The 21113-nt window shown below is 32.4% G+C and overlaps 1 protein-coding gene across 5 annotated transcripts in view; it reads left to right on the forward strand.

Moving 5' to 3' along the window:
- Positions 1 to 1194: 1194 nt before the first annotated feature.
- Positions 1195 to 21113, forward strand: part of LOC124362122 — a 173555-nt gene continuing 153636 nt past the window's right edge. For 3 of the 5 annotated variants that reach the window (XM_046816332.1, XM_046816331.1, XM_046816336.1), the window contains exon 1: positions 1195 to 1328. The gene's annotated coding sequence lies outside the window, so the exon portion shown is untranslated. Of the gene's footprint in view, positions 1329 to 15784; positions 15849 to 21113 lie in introns of all 5 variants that reach the window. The other 2 variants (XM_046816335.1, XM_046816333.1) reach the window with 2 other exon arrangements.

Raw genomic sequence — 21113 nt, forward strand, 5'->3', positions numbered from 1 at the left:
AAAACCTAAACATTCAATATCTGTGGTTGGGATTGATAAAGAAACATGAAAGTTTTATATCAAACTTTTTAGGATATAAAAATATGTACTAGTCGACACAATCAAATACTTCGGATAAATCTAGTAAAAAGCCAACTCGTGCACTGTATAAAAATAGTTATAGTAAATTTTAAAAAAATATATGGGAAGATGTTTTACCAAATTCCATGTTATGAAAGTGAGATACTTCACTCCCTCCAAGCTGTGATGTTTCCCCTTGAACCAGACGTTAATTATTTATTTTTATGTTAGCCCTTTTTATGCCAAGATAAGAAAAGTTTCCGAATTTGTTTTAAAGTATATGCAAAAAATGCAACGAATTTTGTTAAAATGTAAAATAATTATTTGTAATTTGTGTAATACCATATGGTAATTAAGTGATTGAACTATTTGATTTAATTTGAAGAAGTTTTATTTTACAATTTTTGAATATTAATTACGTTATATACAAGTTAATTACCTGACGGAACATATTGAAAGAGGTATTGCACAGATGGAGAGACTGCCCGTTTACTTTTTGACCCTTAAATGAACAATAGGCCTTTTCCTTGAACCAATAGAAATCTATACACCTAGTTTCAAGTTCAAGTCATTAGAACGTTCTAATGATTCTGATATTTATCAAGAGTTATAGGATCCAGCAGGCTTACAGACTAGTGGATGGACGGTCCTTTGTTGTTTTGACCTCAAAATTAATAAGAGGTATCTATGTACCATGTTTAAAGTTTGTAAGACCTTTATATCAAGAGCAATTTCATAGACGAGTAAAATTTCAGACAGACTGTCCTCTGATCTTTTTACTCCAGCCAAAAATCAATTGCATCCCTTCTTGGACCAAGAGCAACCAATGAATTTTACCTAGTTTGTAGTCTGCCGTACATTTCTATCAAGAGTTATCACACAGACAGGACTATGACAATTTCAATAAGGCTCTATCAAGTCCTAATAATAAGGGCATAAAAATGATTGAGGCGTTCAGATCTGGTGGGATTAAAAGTATCAGCAGCCTCTATAAGTCTTTTATTACTTGAATAAATATAATATAATCTGGTGTAATGTAAACAATTCTAACAAATTAACTTGTTTTGTACCTGCAGTATTTAAGTTTATATAGAGTAGCGCTGTGTAGCGGTAATCCGTGGTACTACGGAGGAGCAGTCGGTGAGAGGTGCGCTCTACACGGCAAGTCAGTAACTACACAAGTGACAGAAGGAGCAGTGTCGCTGTGAACCTGTGCGGATACGGATGTGGCAAAGCGGTGGCGCGCTGCTTGGCGGCTAAACAGACAAGTACGTTTACAGTGCATGCCTTATCACGTTTTTATTGTCAACTGTTTTATTTAAATTGTATGTTAATTAATTTAGTATAAATAAACGTAAGATTTTTACTGTTTATGTAGTTAATTTCAATTTTAGAAAACTTTCAAAACAAATTATTTCGATGTTTGCCTGTATATAAATAACTATAATGCGCATTGATTTGTTATTAACAAATTAAAGTTTAAAAACAAAAATTAATTCCCTATTATCGCGCATGCCTTATGAAGACCAGGGCGGTAAAATAAATAACATCACTAAAGGCATTTTTCTCATGTATATTTTAAAATTAAAAACTGTAACCATATCCGAGTTACTATATATTTAAAAGTTAAATAGTTTTAAAGGTAGTAAGTAATATACGAGTATAATGCTTCCACATCGGACAAAATCAAAGTTTTAAATAAAAATTTAATCGTATAAAATATTGATACAGAATACAACCCTATACTAATCTCAACCTGAACTCCCTGCTATATTCAAATCAAATAGGGTTTAGTTATTATTCCTTTAAATAAATAATGAGGAACATAAAATAAACGACAGTGCAAAAAAATGAGGTTAGCGAAAAAAATTCATGAGCTGTATGTATAGAAATACTAATTAAAAGAATAAGTTGAACTCAGATAATGTTCACGACTTTAGAATGTGTAAAATAGTTATTACTACTAAAATTTAGACTATGTCTCTACCCGTTTGGCGGGCTCACTGCCTCGCTTTTACCCGCCAACGGCATTGCAAAACGATTGCGGGACTGTGGTTTTATGCTTCTGGGAGAAAGAAATATTTATAATTTTGAAGTGTCATAGACTTGAGACATGGAAAGAGAAATTCACTGTATTATTTAATTCGTAGAATCGACTTATTACAGTTGAGAGTGGTTTTCGTAAATACATTCATAACCATAAAATTGCAAAATATATGAAATAAATTGCATTAATTAAAGAAACTAATCAATAATTATAAAGTGGTGTTATACAATAATTATTGAGGTTTCAACGAATGCATGTGTGTCGTGGTTTTTATACCTCAGAAATTGGTTTCGCGCATTTTAAATTTGATTATATACAGAGTCTGCCAAAAGTATGACACTAGCAAAATACTAATACAAATACTTTAGCACTTAAACATTTGCTAAATTTAATTATGTTATTATATTCGAGTAATTCTCATAACAGATGTAGATTCATTTATTTAGAACAAAATACACCAACAAATGTCCTGAATATTCGAACAGATGAAATGTGTATTTCTTTTTATATTGACCGCACAAAATTAAAACATTTGTTCTTAAATTTGATTTGATTAGGAAAACCATTGAAATAGTCCATCGATATCCTAAATATATATACAGCATTTAGCTCATGCAGCATAAACTCTTTACAGCATTTACATTAGTTGTTGCCTCAAGGAGTGAGTGACATGTTTTTATTTATAAAAAAATAATGTCACTAAGAAAAAAATATTTCAGAACATGAAACTTTCTTAGATTATTTTTAATTAAAAATTTTATTTAACCCCCTTAAGTCATAAATGAAAAACAAAACATGCCACTGGAAGAATTTGACATGCATGGGAGCAACATTAAAGATATGTGTATGTAAATTCTCTGTAATCAAGACATTTTAATGTTAGTTTTTAATTTGTTCCTGTAAGTTTTATCATTTAATCTCAGGGGTTTTTATCAGTTAACATCTTCCTTTAACGCGGCCTTACATATTTGGCCATACGTCTTGTAATTTACCTTACGGCATTTACAATGACCTTCGTGTCCAGTAAATGTATTTAAATACGCCAAATTTTGGATTTGTCTACAGTTATTTTACTCGAGGCCTCTAATATTTATTAAGGGTGACGGAAATCTTTGAAATAATCTTTTTTCCCGCTTAATCACAAGGATCGCAGTTAATAATATTTTTTCTGCTGTCTTAAAAAACAAGGTATACCAGGAATCCATGATCAATAACACAACATTGTCTTAGGTAAAGCTTAGCCGTCAAGAACTTAACTTTAAAGCTTGTATAAAACCTGACATTTGATCACTTCTATGGCCTGATATTAAATGATAATCCGCCTTTTGAAAGTGAAAGCCATAAACGTAAAAATAAGTATAAAGTCACATAAGAATTGTTCCTTGATACCCATCATAACGTCACATGGGGCTCTAAAATTTGAAGATTAAATATAAAGGTTTAAATGGTGTACAATAATTGATTATCTAGAATAATACAAACTTATAAATAAAATCTAGTAAGTCCACTTATTTAATGACAAGGTCCTATTAATAAATAGGTTTTGAAAATTACTACATTTACGAAACGGTCGGCAGTAAATTGACGAGAAGCACAAATTTACCTCACATTCGTTAGTTAACTGTCAAGACAGATAAAAAATATTGGTAACTCAAATAAAAAAAAACTAAATAAATAAATAAAGTTTAGAAGGGGTTTGCTTAGCGCTGTCTTAATATCCTCAACCAAACAGAGAAACGCAACAAAAATAAATTATTGTATTTTGAAGCGTCGTAAAATGTTCAATACTATTTTGCATTATGATTTACATATCTTGTCTCATTAAGCATGAACTATGTTAACTGAAAAGTATTTACAGTGTATATTTGTTTTAGTAAAAAACACTAATATTATTTCTTTAATGATGAGTAGGAAATGGACAAAACATGTTATGCAGAAGATTTCGAAGATCTGAAATGAGATTTGATTTAAAATAGTTTTTGTGTGTCCTAATGTACACCACACACCTGGCTAAGTCAGGGACGCTCTGTTTAAGTTATGTGGCTAAATTATTTAGAAACTATGTTCAAAAAAATCCAATGAGTCCTCTTGATTTAGAAATTTAGAAAAAGCCCCAGCTAGCGAGTATAGCGTTACTTCCTAAGGCACCGTGTCAAAGTGAAGTTCAGAGGTCTGACTAACTTTTCGAGAGAAGCTGCAATATGAATGGAGGAATTGTACAGCAGAAGAAAACAAGTATGAGTGGGAGTGCAGAAGCGAAAACTTCCCCTCTGAACAGAAGCGCAGCCCTTAACATTTACACGTGAAATGTGAAAGAAGCGAGGCAATTGTAAAGAGTCTGCAAACAGGTTGTTTTAATTGTGTAGTTTTCACAAAATCTTACAGTCGTGATGTTGGATTGTGGACTATCTAGTGTAATTTTACATCGCATGAGAAAAGTACGATGGTTTCAGAACCGATAAAATTATTCAGAATGGTTCTCGTAACATATGCCGAATTAAAAGCGCCCTGTCATGCAGATACACAGACAGATTATCAGATCTACCGAGGGAGAGGAAGTCGTCGGAGCATGAGGCTGAAGTCCGTAGAGAAGTGAACGCGAAGTTCCCACGCTGACCCGATGTCGGTTGTGCATGTACCTTGTAATTATTCATAACACTAATCTTCTGTTAATGAATATTGGCCTCATAAACAAACAAAAGCGAATTAACGGGGGGAGTGAGCTGAAAGACGGGTTTCCTTTCTCGTAGCTTGGATTGGGATGAAGGTAAAAACAATTTGTAGTGAAAACGCAGTTTTCGTAAAATTACCTTTGTAGCGACGGAACAGTACGTCTTTTGATTTCATTTATTTGCGATATTAATTTGATGTTTTTGAAAGGTTTTTAATTATTTTGTCTACGGAAATTGTAACGGCTAACAATATAGTACTACTCCTATTTAATCAAACAGGAAACTTACTAAACCAATATTGTTGTAGTAATAACGTAACCGCGACAAATTACAAAATATCGCATAACCTTTACTTTATTGTTTGTTTAATTAACGAAGTACATTTGTGTGATTATCATACACTCACACATAATTATAATAATTCAATAATTACACATCCAGTGGAATAATATGTATCCTAACTTCAGGACGTTGCGTATATAAACGTGCATGACGCATTTTGAGTTTATGTTCATCAAAAGAATATTAATTGTGCACCTTTAGGTTAAAATCTTACATATTTATGGCTTTTTAAGGTAAATAGTGTCTTTCGTCACTAACGTAATGTTAAAAAGTAAGTAAACAAGTAACGTAAAACAAAGGAGTAACTTTACACGAAGTTGGAGCACATTTTCCACTCCTAAATGAGCAAATTTGGTGCCATATAATGTAACTGCTCTCTTCTATAAAACACTTTTTCCCTGAGGTTAAAAATTACTTCCAAATAAGAGTAACATCACATCTAAATGATTAAATACTTTTTTCTGTTAAAAGATAAGGGTTACACAAAAGAGTAAAGAAATAGGGATAACTTTGCAATTCTATGAATGTAAACTTCAATAGTAAAAGTATATTTATTATGAATAGCAAACGATATTTTAGTGTGAATTCCAAAAATGTCACTGCTTTAGAAATAATAAAATTTGATACAATATTAGATAATAGCTGGATAAGGAGATAATAAATATTCGTTATACACACATTTTCCTTATTTATGTTTTTGCAAGAATTATATAATGTCTAATGTTTCATCAACAACAAAATTAAACAGTGATCGCTTATTGCGAGGTAGTTAACTATTAACACTATTACATTACATCATAACAATAGCTAATGGGGCAATACAGTATCGACAGATACGCCATGTAATAGGTAGCTATCATAAACAGTGATTGGTGTAACAGTTGTTAAGTGTTGCATATCATTATACTCATTATACTACGTGTTTATGTTTGTAACAGGTTGTGCTCTCTGTGAAAGTATGAATCATATACAGATATTTATTATGTCTTTCCAGCGAAGTAATTCAATGAATTTATTCAAAAATGAATGGGGTGCAAAAAAATTATTTATGACTGAAAATAATACTGTCAATTACGGTAAATGTTATTTAAGAAAATGATGCAAAGAAATAAAAAATAAAAAAATCATGTGATTTCCTTACGCAATAAATTATGTATACAGCTATAACATTATGTATACTTATGTCTTATCTTTCGTATGTATGAATTAATTAAACATTAAGTTTTAAAACTTTGTCTTTGTTTATTAATTTTTAATTAATTAATTATTGTATTTGGCCTATTTTATCCCATTCTCTTCAGAATTAAATTCTTGGAACAAATTTTCTTTTTTAATTGTGCGTGTTTATTACCCATTTAATAATTCGAAACCACGTTTTTCGAGACCGAATTTTGCAATTTTGCATATTTTGTCTGATATCTCAGATATGGGTCTTACAGGGCTGGGACGTATTTTATTAAAATGTTCAGTCCGGTTTACATAAAATTTGATAAATTGAACTCCTACCTTTACGCCATAAAAACATCAGTTTCGCTTCATTTTTTTAGGTTAAAAATATGTCACATTTATACATACAAACACATTGTTTATGTACATTAACACACATTTTTCATCTTGGTCTCTTAAAATTTACAAGGTTTGACATTAATTTCCGAATATTGCGTAGTATTAACTTTGAAACTGAAGCTTTCGTTTATTTTAGATTTATATTTAATAAATAAGGATATTCCCTTTCTAATACATCTGTAATGTATTCATAATAAGTGACGTATTACACAGGATTATAAAATGACTAAATAAATACAAACTGTGATGATAGGTCCAAGAGATTTCATCAAATTTTGTTGAGTGATAATAAAAACCTTATTATTCCTCGTAATTTATATGAAATGGAAATATAGTTATATTTAAAATTAATATGATAGAGTCGGTAATTTTATCTCCCTCAAGGCATTACACGTTAACGTTCCGTTGTTTGTTTTTATTCTAATGGTTTTCTGTTGTATGTGAACAGTACGTACATTTATTATCAAACACATTACTGCTATAGGCTTTTACCAGACACAGACACACAAACTCATTATAAGTTATTTTCGTGTATCAAAATGTTTGGGTTCTTTTAATAATTTTAAATAGCCATACCTGGCTTGATGTAATCATATAGTAAAGAATATGTATTTCCATTACTGAAAGGATAGTAAGATTTCAGACATTTTTCAATGTTATATGTTAGAAAAAATATTACACTACGTTTCGAGTGTTGGAATGCCCCTCTTCATCAGGTGTAAAACCAAAGAACATGGCAAATGTTCGAAGAAATCCTACTATCCTTTCAAATATATCCTTCACCAATAATGAATTTTAAACAATGAGTTGCATTGTTGTCTTACTTATTAAATACTAACAAAAACATAATAATACAGTTAAATTGGTTTATTTTATTTTATTTTTCAGTTTAATCATATTATTGATACGTAATAATAATATCACTTTGAGGTTAGGTTTCAAATAAAGAAAAAATTATTAGGTTTCAAAAATAAACAAAGTTTTCCTTATAAGAATCAAACTGTTTAGAAAATGTACTAAAATACACCATTGAAAATATTATTTTATTTAGTTTGTTAGTACTTGACGTGATATATAAGCACTTTAAGTTAATTTTTTATATATTTATTAACTTATTTATTTATATTGCTAATTAGTGTAAACATTTTTCTTGTTGGCCCATTAGGGAAATTAATAAAAATACTTGTTTTCTATTATTACAATAGCCTATAAGTTATAACAAAATGTCACAGTATGTATATGCTTAACTAACATATCTAGGTAAGCTATCTAATTATATCTATCTATCTTTTAATGTTTTCTTTCAAGTAAAAAATCTAACTTCATCAATTGCACGTAGTTGTTGAAACTCAAAACACTCCTGATTCTTGAATCATTGATGAATTTATACGTCTTATGAGCTAATGGTATACTTAGTTATTAACAAGATAAACTGTCTACGTCTATATTATGCAAACTATGTAAATATTTGTCTAATTCACGGCACCTCCATCCCAAATCATCTAAGTAAACAAATTAAAATCCTCTGCTAAGACATGGTATACGTTTACTCTATTATATTTGTAACAAAATCAAATAATATGTGTTACACAACTTATGTTTTAAAACAGAAAAAAATTAAAAAAATGTTTATTTTATTTTATTAGTCACTCATTTGCATTTATTTCTGTTTTTGCATGCTATTCATAGCATCTTAGTAGGTTTACTGTGTTCTGTGGTAGGCACAACTTCCCCACGCGCTGTCATACGCGCAACCACAACTTTAATGGTCGGCCTGTCCTCTGAATCATCGACTGTTTCCGATGTCTAGTGACCAGTTTTCTTAGTTCTTATTTAATTCAGTTAATTTTATTACACAAGTCGAAATACGGTGTACCTATTCATTACAGTAAAATCATCTAAATGTATAGAGTAGTATCAAAATCATTATTCCACTACTTTAACATATTTATTACAGTTAATTACGTATTAGACTCATTTTCTTTATTTTCTCACGAAGGTTACATATTTTATATTTTAGTAAATTATAAAAGTATTTTCTGTACGCGTTGGAACCAGTTGCTGAAAGATCGTAGTGGTCAAGAAGAAAATAGTGATAAAAGTGAATTGAAATTCTTTTCGGTGGATGTAGGCACCAAAAAAAGAAGTAAACCCCCAGGATAATGCTTGATAAAAGGTGTTTACATTTATTTCACCTTTCTACGAGCTATTTTATCCATAATCACCTTAAAAGGCTCAATCGAAACACCTGTTTCTAGATATAATAAACTAGATAAAATGGTATTCACCATGGACAATGCCAGAGGTTTCGTCTATTCCATCTCTATAAACGGCATAAAGCGAAAAACTCATAGTGTCTCAATGAAGCCGTGATGGGGTTATGATATTGAGTAAGACGCCTCAGCACTGCAGTCTCCGTACAGACAAGAGTGTTATAGCTCGTTACCTTCACAGCGGCTCTATAGAGATACTGCCAGCCAGCAATTACGGCACGTTGAGGAGGGTACCGCAGGGGGCTGTGCCGCAGTCAATGTAGTAATAACTGCATCAGTGCATTATTTAGAGCCACGTTTACTTTATGGTACTTAGCATAACGTCATGTACAGTCTGGTGAAAAAGTTCATCTGGTTTTCAACGCGTGGAGGAAAATAATATGGGGGTATTTCTAGCTTAAAGGAACCTTTCGGATCGTATTCAGTTACTTTAGGGTGAGCTTACATTTTAAAACAGTAAATGTCCCCCTTTTCAGACAGTTTTAAAAAAGCATTAAAATTAATTTGGTGAAATTCTGTGGAATGCTATCTTATTCGATTTCGATATATAGAAAAAATAAAATGTTATGTTGGACTCATTAAAATTTCACATGTTGAAGTAAGCAAGCACCTTTAAATATCTTAAAAGATCCCTTTGCCATTTTTTACATTGATCTTGTAAAAAGATATATCTTTGTTGTGGTCGCTTAAAATATATATGTGCACCTGATGAGACAATGAGACTACCTCTACACGTAGAGTGCATTATATTTTGTAGTCTATGTAGTCTAGGTGTCTCTGATGTCAAATCGATGCAAAAAGTTCGCTTCTTCGTTGCCGACTATTTTTTTATCCCTTTCAGACGAACATAACTCTAGATTTCAGGAGTCAAGTTTGCGACAGAATCAGATTTCAGATGCTGCACTAAGAGGCAGGTGTATTGTAGCTAAACTCAACATTCGCATCTTCCTCTTGTTTCACCGCCTAGGAACTAGATAGGTGTATATTAGATTATTTGATTGACGTTTAACAATTCGAAATGGAAAGCCTTTTCTGATGGAGCATAAAACATTGCTTTATTATCACATGGGATTGTGTCAATATTTGTAGCAGTTGCTGTATAATACCAGTTGGCTGAGCGTTTGAAAGGCTCTCCAGCCGGTTGATAAAATCTGATTTCTGTCTTCCTGTACGCATGATAACTTTAAAACAAGTTGAGCAAGAGTTTTGTAGTTTGATGTGAAAATCTATTACTTCTATATCGAAACTGAAAATGGTAATCGTAGGTGCATTGGGAATCGCCCTTTGGGCTAGGATATTGTCCGTTGTGGGGCAACTGCCTAACTGCTCGTTTTTTAATATCAGGGTTCCTGGCTGATCGTGTAATGTATACTGTACAGAAAGTCTTCCTGTGACTTTTAAGTGAGACATAAGTAATGGTTTACTAGTTTAAACTTATAAAACACAAAGTGTAATGGTGAATATACTCACTAAAAATAATCTTACATTCAAAATAACAATCTATATTTGTGCCTCATTATAACAATGAATATTTAAGCTCTCAACCCAGCTGTCTTACAATCTTCGTGTATTATAAATTACGTTAAAAGTGGAGAATGAATATTCCCGGTGCACGTGATATAGTTTCCCGGAATAATACACATTCTCCAGAGATTTCCCTCGGAGATCACTTCATTCCCAGAAGTACTTAAGTCACAATTACGTTTTGTTTGCGCTTTCCATTTCCTTCTCTGACAAAAACTGATTGGCTGCCGAGAAACCCGTCTTTCTCTCGAGGAGAGCTTGCAGTTACTTCCTATTCCTAAGAGAGCCTTCCGTTGGCCTAACAAAATAAATTGGACTGGTATAACTCGGCGAACTTGGACTAATAATGCATTTCAGAATTCCTTTTTGCTAAATGGATTCGTAAGAATAGTGAAGAAATAACAACTGAGAGGGTTATGCTAAAATACATTCAAGGAGTTACTGACACTGAGTACTCTACCTAGTAGACGTTTGTTAACTTTATATATAGTATTTTTTTAAATTGTTAAGTAAATAAAAATATGAAAGAATAAGCCTAATTATAATCATAATACAAGGTAAAATACATTCCTAGACCTCGACAACTCAGATTAATTTTATTTTGAATCAAGTTGAGGTCATATGTTTCGATATTTTATTTAAAAGTTTAAAAATATTAGAAAATGATACAAATTTATTTAACAGAAAAATAAAATAACTTTTATTACTAAAGAGCAAGGAATGCGAAATTAATTATTTACAAAAGTAATGATATAAGCTTTTGGAAATATTTAATAACTAGTTAATTAGAAATTATATACAAAGGCATTTTTTAAATTCCCTTTTTCTAAAAACCAATTTGAAACAACTCTTCTTGCCTTTGCTAAAATAAATTGATTAAAAATGCTGTTTTAAATCTGTTATGTAAGTAACTAATTAAACAAGGTTTTAACGCGCACCTGCGTGGGAGGCATCACTTTTACCTTAGCGGACAACATCCTGGACTGGAGAGGCCTCCCAATGGTACGATATTTATCGTAGATGTTGAGTAGTAGAGAAGGAGTTTCACACCGAATTTAAACCCTCCAAGTTAACTCGTTGGTAGGTTATCGTGCGTACAGACATACACACGTACATGTAGGTGTCTGATTTCGTCATCAGTTGGTGGAGAGACTCCGCTAATAGCTCAGCCAATTACACTTCGTCTTGGACTAATTTAAACATATGATAATGTTTTGAGTATAACTCTAGATTTTGCAATGGGTAAAATTTATTGTAACGTTTCCTTGTACATGTTCTACACACAAGTAAACACAAACCGAGTTCACTTTCGTCTGCAAAATCATGCAAGTAAATGAGTAATGACTGAATTATTTAGTAACAAACTCCAGTTATTTCCAAGTAGAAGGTATTCATTCAGATTTAATAGATTCCACTGTGCATACGCAATCACTCATATACGTATACATATACTGTATTTATATAACATTGTTACCATGTTCCAAATTTCATGAATATGGATAGTTAGTTTAAATCGATTAAATATTACACTTAACAGACACGAACACGAGTTATGGTCCCTTTTCATGAGAATCAAGAGATATGAGAAAATACCTAAGTAAGTACCTTCCAACCAACAAACATGAAATCCATGCTCGTTCGTCCCAACATCATTAATAGTAGGCCTAGTCAACAAAAAACATTAAAATAGCCCTTTACCGTTTAACTTACTATGAGATGCACTGCAGGATATACTAAAATATCCAAGCCATGAAATTAACAAATCCAAAAAAGTAACTTCTCACATGTATTAATTTGTGTGTATTTAGTTTGTGTTCACTCGTGGTTAACATGGTTACCCATGAGACCAATGTAGTTAGAGTAACTTTTTTACAGATATAAACTGGAACTCCCGGTGGATTTTTAACGCTGGCGTAATATTAGTTGAGGTAATAAATAGGTTGGACACAATCCAAATATTTTGTATAGTGGGAAGGGTAATTAAGGTAGTTGGTGTGATCCATACGCAATGCACCTTCCGTTTTGAGCTTCGAAACAACCGAAGTTGTTCCATCTGAAGCTGTCGTAGGTTTAACCTCTGAAATTTGAGGTCTGCATCTACCTGACCAGATCCAAAAGATCCCACCAACAAGTTGCTTGTTTTTGGTGAATTCAAATCATTATAATCATTTCATTCCAACAAATAATGGAATTAGTATAGAACTAGTTTCGCAAGTACAATTTAAACGACTTTTCGCCGACTGGCTATTTCGTCAGCATTATTCGTTGGACCCTGTTGGATGAATTGCGTTCAAAGATTTAGAATCCATCTGCAACAAAAAGATTACTACTTAAGGTACTTGCTGTTTCGACCTTTTAGATCTCTTCAGGTAGGTGTAAAGATATCTGAGATCAAAGAGCTGTCGTAGAGCTTAAGATGGAATAACTTCGCTTGTTTCGAAGATCAAAGCGGTAGGTGAACGGAGTATGAATTACATCAACTAGTAGAGGTAACGTTTGACACAGAATGTTAACCCTCTAGTTCAACTCGTTCAACAGTTATCGTGTGTACAGTCAGTCCGACAGAAATCGAGTTTCGTTCATCAGAAAATTTGGCGGGAGAGGCTTTGAAGTACTGTACTATTCATTTAGACATTCATAATAAAACATTGTTGTCTCTATATGAATATCAATGTACTGTATAATTTTATAAAATGACAATTGATTGAACACAAAATTAATATTTCAAATATTTTGGAGTACTTCACAAATCAACTTAATCAATAATGGTGGCTTAATTATAATTAATTATAAATAATTATAATTATCAATAAAATGTTGATAAAATTACCAGGCGTTTATAGTTTGTTTGAACTTGCCTCCTCCATATTGATTCACTCTATGATCAATACTCACTAAGCATACCCCTAATTAGAAGCAAGCTAATACAAATATTCAATGTAAATGAAATCCGTATTATTGATAACGAACTTTACTAATTAAGTAACTTTGTAATAATGTAACAGAGCTCAGTGTCAATCTAATTTTAATTATTTCCACTTTATGATAACTTTAATTACAAATGCTCTGTATCTTCAGCGCAACGATAAATTATTTTTAGAGATAAATAAATCATGCGCTGTTACGGTCAATACGTTGTAAATGAAGCTTTGCTTGATTGGCTTTGCTAGCGTTAGCGAAACCTATCTCTAGAGGGACTGAAAATTTTCATTTCTGCTTGTCAGTCTGCACTATATCTCAAGACTGAACTGACCTACAGACTTGAGATTTTGCATGAAGTTTCATTTCTGTATAGGCAACTCGATGATGGTGCGTTACTCTATGGAATTTGGCAAAGCGTTAGCGAAGATTTTTAGATTGATCTTATGGGTAATTATAATGGCAACGAGGAAATCTCAGAATGAATCAATTGGATTACAAACTATGTCCAACAACATGGAATAGTAATACATGTATGCTAACTATCCAGATTTCATCTGTAGAAATGTTGCTTGAAACTTCATTTGTACATAGCTAAGAATGAGTTTTATGATGGTGCACGGCATAGCCTTCCATGGGGTTTGGCTGAGCGTCATCACCCAGCAAGCTGGCACAATCTCCTTTTTTCTGCCTGTGGGATGTAAAAATGTCTTTCTTGAATGTCTGTCTGTCTGACTTCAAATTTTGCTTGGAGCCTCAGCGAAGTTTTTTACAAGTTTTTGTAATATATCGTAATAATAATAATAATATTTTGCGAAGACAAAAACAATATTGTATGGCATTTATTATAAAAACCATACAAACACTTTTTTGGTAGCAGTATGTAAAATTGTTCATACATTCTTCCGTCTAGTTCCATTTCAAAGGTACAATTAATTTCTATTTTCACTCATTCTCATTCATTCGAATTGTCTCACTTCATCATATGTTTGACTTTAAAGCACTGATACACATATGATGTTTATAAGTGCTTTAAATTCTTTATAAATAATGCTTATAAAGTGATTTTAAGCTGTTACGCTGCAGCACAAGTTACTGCAGTGTACCAGTTAATTAATAAGTAATAAATTGACTCCGTCGCTATAAAATAAACATTATATAATTTTTAAACCTATAGAAGTGGATATAGTATTGATTATTTACTTTTTTAAAGTCTGTGTCACTGAAGGAAACTTACTGTACTGCGAATGTGTCCCTGGTATAGCGTACATTGTTCAGTTAACAAGAACCAATAGATATAATAGCGTAAAACAGTTATATTAAATAACGTATTGCATCTTAAGTTATTAAAAACTTTTGAAATACAATCGTCGTTATACCTATACGATCATATTGCTGATTTATAAAAATATTTACTGATTTAAAAATACATTAAAGTAAATAGTTCTGTCATTCTTGCAGTTGAAATTAGAATATAAACTTCTTTATAAAAACCCAACAACATAGCAATATATTACACAGTGGCGTTTTATGAACTGAATAATAAAAGTCATAATATTTTATTTAGTCACGATTTAAAGCTGCATTTTATTTACATATTAAAGTAGCGCTTTGAGTAAAATGTTGTCAAAGCTACAGATGAAAAGCTGGGCACAGCGCTTACATTAGCCTCTTTTTGTACATTATGAAGGACCAATAATGCAGCAAGCAGACGTTTTAGAGTAATGTATTTCTTTGAGTTCTTTTAGCTTAAAAGGTTTAGTCCTTTGAGTTTGAAAAATCGAGTCTTGAAAGTATTCACTCTTATAATTTAATGGTCCGCGACGTATTTTATCTATTAATAATATCAGCCCACGAAGCAATTAATTTTTTGCTATAAAATGAAGGTAAATTGTTGTGAGTTTATAATAAAGTAATGTAATTATTGTGTTATTCGCGCAACAAAAAACGTGAGTGCGGCGGTACCGCAGGCAAATTTAATCACAATCCACGAGTTGTTGATTTCAATTGAATTGCAATCTCATTTCTCCCGCCATTTTCGATCTAAATTTTAATTAAACGAGCTATTGAAGCTCTGTTTTGATTGAAAAGCCAAAAATCCAATTTTACTTTCAGAGCAGTCTATGTGCTAAAAATGGGAACGTGACAACAGTCGCTAATGGGAATCACAATACCGATGGTTATTATTGAGACCAGTTTAAAATATTTAAATAGTAAATCGACAGAGTGTAGGCTTAGTAGTTTTATGCTTCAAACGATCAATTGGATTTATTCACATGAAATATATGGATTGGCCAGCTAAACCGTAATCCGGACAACTTAAACGTGGAGTGTTCGTAATAATTGCCTGTATTCATCCCTATATGTGTACTCTGTCGCAGGTAGTTGAGAGGTTACCGTTGCAGTTTATTATCCTCAAGGACCCGGGTTCGAATCCAGATCTGGGTAAGGTATTTTTGCACGCTTACGAATAATCCTCTAAACTAAGCCTTTAGTAATATTATAAAAGGTTCCGGACAAGAGCCTCGGATTGTTCACAAAAAATTACCCCGCATTTTAATGTTGTGATTTCTCTTAGTTGGTAAACGAAACATTAATGGTTCGGAATCCATCTAATTAATTTTGGTTAGCAATCATTAACCGTTAAAAAAAGATACTTATGCCACCTTTTTAAAAAGAAGATTAACCTTCACCCATTACAAACTTCACACTCGTATTATACAGTAAGTTCTTAGATTTGTCAGGATCTTCAGTTTTGATGGCGATCTACATTGTCAAAAAAGGAATTAAAATTAATAATCTTAAAAGGGAAACTAAATCAACAATATTCACCATTTTACACTGTAAATTTTAACCAGAACAATGTTGAATGTATTCGTAAGTCACTTGCCCTGCTCAAGTTTCCTTTAACCACATAATATATACATGGACAGAAAATGTATTCACTTCAATTCCTGCAACACCGATAAACTGTGAGGAACAATGTTGGTAGTAGGGAGAATTATGGGATATTCGCTATTTTAGACGCTTCTCTTGGTAAAAGTTATCTCGCTACAAGATGCCTTTATATTATCTAGAATACTCGTACTTTACCATTTCAGGGATATATTGAAAATAAATTCTAACGCAAGAGTCTTTTACTAAAGAAAAAATTAAAGATCGTGACAGGCTAAAACGTTGTACACATTTTTCTAAATATTGTATTTAGTAATTATTCCTTTGTTTGAAGTTAATTTTTGACGATGGAAGGATTGTGAAGGAAACAGGAGTTTTGCGGACATTTGCCATCGGAACCAGAAAATATAGAACAAATAAATTTGAAAACAAATTGAGTACAGTGAAAAAAATCAGTAACACTGCGTTTCGAGATCTGCAATCTGATCTATTCTTCAGCTAAATAACTAACCTAATACATAAACAAACTAGGTTAAAATAAACAAATCATACCAAGCGTTGTGGCACGCCTAAGTCAGGAGTCACAACCATCATGTTGTGTGTCAACTTCACTGACTCTAAAACACTTAATAAATAACTATACACAACACTAATCATTAAAAATGAACTACATAATACAGGTCACAATACGTCTGCATTCGTCTACCAACCACCTACGACTGACCATAGGCCAATAGCAAGTAGCAATCGTCACGGCAGAAAGAAACAAGATGGCGGAAATAAAAAGGAAGGGGGACAGAATGGCCTTTATTATTATTTTATTTATTTATATACGGAAAACTCCATTTTACAGAGAAGTACAAAACTAAGGCTGACACAAAAAAAGTGATCATAATCTAAGACAACATCACGTTTAAAACTAATACAATATTATGGATTAGCAGAACACAAAACTATGTTGACCTGAATACCAGTCCTTGCTACATTCAGATCTGCCACAATACACCATCTCAGTACATGATCAAAGACAGAGAGTCCACGCATCGACAAGACAATATCAATTATTGTTATTGGTTCATGCTAGATGAATTTCTTAAAACTATATTATGACTTCGCATTGGTTTATTACAAATGTCTGATCCGTTTGATAATTTTGGTTTTCTTTTTAGCTCATGTTTTAGAATTGTAATAATTATGATATAAGTAAACTCATTGTCGTCAATGAAATTCATTGATTTACAGATAAAGAGGAATTATTATAACGATAACGCTACAACAATTTTATAAAAAAGTATAAAAAAGATTTACAACAATTTTTTCAAATAATATTTCGATTCACAGAGACCCGCGAACACAAATATACAGTCGGTTCAAATGAGGAATGACGTCGCGTTATTTGGTCGATGGCAACAAACAAACACACATTCCGCAGTTACTGTCGTTGTTTGGTATTTGAACGTGAAGTTGAGTTCACCTGTTTGAGTAGAGTAGCTGGAGATTCCAGTCGCAGTTCCAGCGAGAATACTGGAGTGGAGATTCTGCTCTGGTACTACTCGTAACTTACCTTTGACACTCCTACACAGTAGACGTAGAAGACAAACCTTTGACTGGGTTTCTATTCACGTTTAACACAGGTAGAAACGAATACATTCTCATAATTAATGCATTTTATATTACTTTGTTAGAGCTCTGTGAAGATAAAATGCGGACCGAGGTGAAAAGTTGTTACTGGAGTTGCGGTATAAATTACGTAACAACATTGTCTAGCTAATTAATTCATACCTGTATTTCAACTTTGTTCCGAGAATAATAGTTAAATTATTTCTTGGAAACTTGTTTATTAGTTTATTATTTAATTTTGTTGGTTTTCAATGTCATTTGGTGCATCGAAGGCAGAGTTCTGAGAACAAAATGTTTTATGGAAAGGTGATGGTGAAACTTTGTTGAATCATACGGTTGGGTACTAATTTATTTACACTTGTATGATAACCTCTGTGCTTATACCGCTAGATTTACATCTGGTTTGGTTTAGTTAAAACATTTTCATTGTTAATTATTTTACATAAATTTAATCTTAAATGTCATCATTTTTATTAATCCCACTTTTTACTTAAATGGGAACCCGGCAGAGTCTTCTTAAAATCGATTCGTACGTCTGTGTGATAAATCTGGATGGAAAGGTCCTAGAGACCCAAAACATGGTACATGGGTTCATCTTGGTCTATGGGGGTATTTTGTTGGTTTTTATAATTAATTGGAAAATTCTAATATTTTAACATTGTTCTTTTGGTAAACATGATGGCAACGAGAAAATCTAGAACATATCAATTTGAAAACAAATTGAGCACAGCCGTATGAGATTGTAACATGAGACATAGTAACACGTGTAGCCTAACTATCTGAATGAAATGAGCTGTAAACGTGAAATTTGCATGCAGCCACATATTCCGAGAGCCCGAGAGCCAATTTGCATTGTATAAGCACACATTCCGAATTTCTCGAAATCGATAGAGGAATTTTTCCTGAAAAAGAAATCGATCGTCAGCCGTACTAACTTTGGTGGAGGTCAAGACAAGAGGGTATCAAAAGGGTTACACATATTACAAGATAATTTTGCTCAAGATTATATTTTTTCTAGCATGATACATTTAATATATTATCGCCAGGTAACTAAATGAAGAGAATTAGAGTAACTGTAAGGGTTACTATATGGTACTGCCGCTAAAATAACGTTGATTTACGCGTCTGATAGTTGTTTTTAAGAATGACAACCTAAGAAAATCTGAACTAAGAAAGAAAATTATAATTTCATATTTCTAACCCTTTTGAGACCCTCCCATTTCGACCTCCACCAGAACTGGCGGGCTGACGATCAATTTGTTTCTCAGACAACATTTTTCAACGGATTTCAAGAAAACCCAAAATGTGTGCTTATACAATACAAATTGGCACCTAGAATATGTGGCTGCATGCAAATTCCAAGTTTACAGCTCATTTAATTCAGATAGTTAGGCTACATGTACATCATAGGTACACATGTCTGTGGTCACTTTGATGAATTGGGTTGGTAAGACTCATTACGTTCCCTCGGGTTCTTTGATACTCCTCTGTATCAGTTTATTTTTAATAAACACAATTTTAAATGTCAATAAAGACACTCTGATATTTATCGTCTCAAATTAAGTTATGCCTGAGTTTAGAGTGTTTAGTGTTTGACGTGGGTCACATCCGGGCAAATCAAAATATAGCTTTTTTTGTTCCTACTCAGATACAAGACGAAACATATCTCCAAGTCAGGTGAAGAAGTGGAATAACATGGTACAGTTTCATAGATTTTCCAAATTTAATTAAGCTGGAACATAAAACACAACACAATCCCACAAAAACAAGAATAGACAAAACACGATACGAATTTGTTTAAGAAATTCTACTTTATCTCGAAGTGCCTATGTCTAGAACAGCTGCCTTACAGCCTTGATTATAGATCAAGGGTTACAGGTCATACATTGTTACTAAAAACAATTAAAAACACATTACCTGTAGATAAAGTTGTTTGAATAATAATAGTGTATGACTACGTAAGCACTTAAAATTCTTCGTCGTCTTCAGGACTCTCTACCAAGAAGGTGACAGAGCATTCTGTGGTGTAACATTCTTAAAAGTCTATCCCAAGAATTTGAATGGAGACTCTCAGAATATTAATGTTAGCGTTCCTAGTATGATAATAACTTGTTAATATATTAACATGGCATTATGGCATCTTAACTTTCTTAGTAGTCGATTTTCAATAATTTATGTTATTTTTATTGTGTTTAAAAAGCTGCTTAGTTTTTTTTAATTATATCTGAAATAGGATTTATTTAAGATACGTATTTACTCCGTCTCTTTAATAAAGACATTTTTCATTTCATTTCATTTATTCATTGCAAATACAGTTAGTATTACATTGGTCATCTTATTGTCTAACTGCCACAATATCAATATCAAATAAACAATTTACGTAAACATTGGTAACATTGTCAACTCCTTCTTGGATTTCCATTCCATAAACTTGAAAATCTCCAGTAATTATGTTACTGTAGTTCAATAGTCCATCGAGATAACCTACTTTGGACAACTTATGTCACAACATTGATTGCACCATCAAACTCAACCTATTGGACAATTTAAAAATTTGAATTAACCTCAAAAACTTCAGAGCGCCCTCCAGTATGTAAGGTTACAGGAGTATTGCAATCTGACTGAACGGGTCACGAATTAATGTAACAAACTCCTGCCCTGTAGTAGTACCACGAAATCAGAAGCTCCCTCTGCCTCACTAGAGCGCCCGTTAATGTAATATAGGTGTGTGTGTGTGTTCTGCGTTACTGTCTGCCCTGACGTGACCCGCATTTACTAATAAACCCTGCCCGAACGGCTACCAGTAATCAACCGGCCAAACCAAGGTCTCCCCCCCCCCCGCTCCCTACGCATCCCTCCTCAGTAATGTCGGTCACGTTATAAATACGAATGTTCCATCTAAAAATGAATGTGGAACTGTTAAAATTCTAAGTTAATTTGCCTCACATTTAAAACTTAACATTGAGTACAAAAATATACTTTTTATTTTGTTTTTCATCAGCTCTAACCACGGTAAAGTTCGTTATGTACGCTATTTGTTTACTAAGGTTTGTAAAATTATTAAAACACCTATAATCACATTAAGGAAACATAAATTTTATACAACATTAAATAATCACTACCATCATTATAATTTCAAAATAAGGCATTGATAAATCATTGTTATTGCAATGATAAATTTATTAATCGCATGCG

Source organism: Homalodisca vitripennis, chromosome 5 (assembly GCF_021130785.1).
Source record: "Homalodisca vitripennis isolate AUS2020 chromosome 5, UT_GWSS_2.1, whole genome shotgun sequence".
NCBI classification, from domain to species: domain Eukaryota; kingdom Metazoa; phylum Arthropoda; class Insecta; order Hemiptera; family Cicadellidae; genus Homalodisca; species Homalodisca vitripennis.